This window comes from Mastomys coucha, unplaced genomic scaffold (genome assembly GCF_008632895.1).
Source record: "Mastomys coucha isolate ucsf_1 unplaced genomic scaffold, UCSF_Mcou_1 pScaffold22, whole genome shotgun sequence".
Lineage (NCBI taxonomy): Eukaryota > Metazoa > Chordata > Mammalia > Rodentia > Muridae > Mastomys > Mastomys coucha.
The window spans coordinates 26542440-26546010 of NW_022196905.1; the positions used below are offsets into that span (position 1 = coordinate 26542440).

The following is a 3571-nucleotide window of genomic DNA, read 5'->3' on the forward strand; positions in this document are numbered from 1 at the left end:
CAGACAATGCGGTACACGCAGCACTTTAAAGGGAATATGGTCAAGGCTTTTCCTCCTAAAGGCATTGAACATATTTTCAATAAAATCATAGCAGAAAATTTCCCAAAATTAGGAAAAAAAGATTGTAATCCACATAATGAGAGGCATTCAGAACATCCAACAGACAATTAGAAAAGAGCACCCGTCACAGGGTAGATAATTAAACCTAGTCAGTGTACAGGAGAAAGAAAGCATATGAAAAGTATGGAAAAGAAGCCCCTGAAAGTGACCTGAACAAGCACCTGTCACCCCGAGGCACACCGGTGGCACACTGACGGTCTGTTTTAGTATGCTAATGAGTTTATTAGGCTGACTTACAGAGTGTGGGTGAGCAGTCAGCTGCGGGAGCTTGGACACAGCCAAGTGGCTGAAGGATCACATAGCCCCACCCCATCATGGATGACAGCCTCATAGCAGCTGCATCACCAACTGCTTGGTTCCAGTAATTTTCCACACTCTGCTTTAGCATCTCCCAAGGTCATGCACGGTGAGAAGTAATAACTAGGTGAGGCTATGTTGAGCCTGGCCGCTGCCTCCTACTAGGGAGTGGCAGTAGCTCCATCACTATCTCCCATAGCTCTGGGCACTACTTTATTGTTCTCTTGTCTTGGCTACGTGCCAAGTCCAAGATGGCAGCATGTTAAGCCCAGATAAGAAAATAGCCATACAACCAACACTGTGTATAAAGGCAGACCCATGAGATGTCTTGACACACACTTTAAAAGCAAGGCTTTGTATAGCAGTTTTCTCCAAACTAAAACATTCCCTCCAGGGGGGAGATTAACTCCAGAGATAAACTACACATCACCTGTCTAGGGAAGCGGAAAGTTTCTTAAAGGCCTCACCAAGCATTTTATGAGTAAACAGCTATTAGGGAGGAGACTGACTAACCAAGCTGGAGAAAGATTCTTGGACCTGTTGAGCTGCCTATAATTTATACTGAGAGCTCTGGGGTTGGTGAGTCCACACCTATACTGGTGAGCTTTTTAATAATGTATCAGCTATTGAGTAATCTCTGCTCCTGTAGCAACTTATCCATACCCAAAGAAAAATTCATTGGCTTACCAAATCATTCTTTGGTGCAATCAATACTCTGGTCTGCCATGAGTTCCCCTTTTGTAGAATAGTGTAGAATAGAATTGTAGATTTTATAGAATTGTGTGTGTTGCATCTATCCAGGAAAAGTCTCCCACACACCACCAGGAGATCTTGGAATGAAAGACAACCATCGAACTGGACTAATATACCCAACAAAGATTTCTGTTTTAACTGAAAAATAACTTTCTACAATAAAAACAGGATAAAGGAATTCATGATCAGCAAGTCACCTCTACAGAATATACTTGAAGAAATCCTTCAGACTGAAGAGGAAGACAAGTATGTGAGGCCACCAAAAAAATTATCAACAATGGAATAATCAAATACTACAGAATTAAACAAAAGGACAAGACTTAATACACACTTTTCAATAAAAACAATTATTAGCCGGAAGGTAGTGGCAGGTGGATTTCTGAGTTCGAGGCTAGCCTGGTCTACAGAGTGAGTTCCAGAACAGCCAGGACTACACACAGAGAAACCCTGTCTCAAAAAACCAAAAGTAAAATAAAGTAAATTAATGGTCTTAATTCCCCAGTCAAAAGACACAGACTAGTGGATTAAAAATCAGGATACAACTATTTTTTGCCTTCAAGAAACATATCTCACCATAAAAGGCAGATGCTATCTTAGATGGAAAAGGTATTCCACACAAATGGAATAAGGAAGCAAGTTTTGATGTTTTAATACCTGTCAAAGTAGACTTCAAGTCTAATAAGAGATAAGGTTACTGTCTACTGACCGAAGGAACAATCAAGGGACATTGTAATTTTTTATTATGATTAATTTACATATTTTTTTATTTATATGAGTATACTGTAGCTGTCTTGGATCACACTACAGATGGTTGTGAGCCACCATGCGGTTGCTGGGAATTGAACTCAGGACTTCTGGAAGAGCAGTCAGTGCTTTTAACCAATGAGCCATCTTCCCCAACCCTGAGACACTGCAATTCTAAGCATAAGCACCAAACACAGGAGCATCTGGCTTCATTAAACAAATATAGCTAGACATAAAATCACAGATTAACTCCAGCACAACAACAGTGAGTTATTTCAAAAGCCCACTCTCACAACAGGGGATCCCTGCAAACCAGAGAAACATCTGAAGTGACATCCCAGATCAGATGGACTTAACACAGAGCTACAGACCATTCTGTCAATACACTTCAGAATACATATTCTCAGCAGCCCATGGGACTTTCCCTAAAATCAGTTATATTGTTGGAATACAAAGCAAGTCTTACACATAGCCAAACTGAAACAACCCATTGTATTCTATCTGACCACAGTAAAACAAGAGCAACTGTAGGCTATGCACTAACTGGTGGAGTTACATACTATTGAATAGTGAATTGGTCATTAAAGAAGGAATGCAAAACATAGCTAACCTCTGATGAAAATGAAAAGACAACATACTGAAGTGTCTAGGATATAATGAAAGCTGTCTTAAGGAGTGTACAGGCTCTATGTGCCTATGTTAAGAAATCAGAAAGTAAAGTCTTCATTTAAACTGGATATGGAAGTCAGCTCTGTCAATGCCGTGGGTGGCACCACTGATGAACTGTGCTGTTTGAGCTAGCTGGATGTATTTCTGGGTGTCACTGGGATTGAAGAACTCAATGACTGTCCCCTCTGCAGAGGAGCGGGATTCTATCAAGTACAATGACCTGCAGACTTTAGCCAAAAGGCCAGGTTTCTGCACTAGCTTGGGTGAGGCACATTAAGAGTCTTGAAAGACCACCTGAATCCAGAATCAGAGAAGGAAAATAAAAGCCATTCTTCTATGATAAGACTGAGATATAAATTAGCAGTGAGGAGCAGACTGAGAGGAACCAGCTGGCGATGTCACCAAAACTAGGAGAAAGCCTAAGACAGTCTACAGAATTCCTAACTTTCAGGATCGTTCTGAGATAAAAAGTGATCCTACAACATTTCAGAATCAAGAAAAGCAGGAAAATCAACACCTCAGAACAACTACAAAGGCTTCTTCTCTGCCAGACAAGAGCCAAGGAGATGTATAGCAGCTTCCTCAGGAAAAATGAAATACATGACACTAAAGATCCAAAGAGGCCTTTAGAGAAAAGATCTCTGCACAGGCGGGTTTCCCAGACTTAGGAACAATAAAAGGACTGCAGCCACTAACTTAAGCTTCCTAAGACTCCTTTAAAAATAAATGAAGGGACTGGTGAGATGGCTCAGTGGGTAAGAGCACTGACTGCTCTTCCAAAGGTCCTGAGTTCAGATCCCAGCAACCACATGGTGGCTCACAACTGACACCCTCTTCTGGTGCATCTGAATACAGCTACAAGCAAGCTGGGCCGGAGCGAGCTGGGCCCTCCTGAGTTCAATTCCCAGCAGTCATGATGGCTCAGGGCCATCTGTACAGCTACAGTGTACTCATACACATAAAATAAATCTTTTTTAAAAAAAATGGT

The 3571-nt window shown here is 41.4% G+C and overlaps 1 pseudogene; it reads left to right on the top strand.

Annotated features, from left to right (window-relative positions):
- Window positions 1–2661: 2661 nt before the first annotated feature.
- On the top strand, window positions 2662–3303 carry LOC116071155 (annotated as a pseudogene).
- Window positions 3304–3571: the final 268 nt, after the last annotated feature.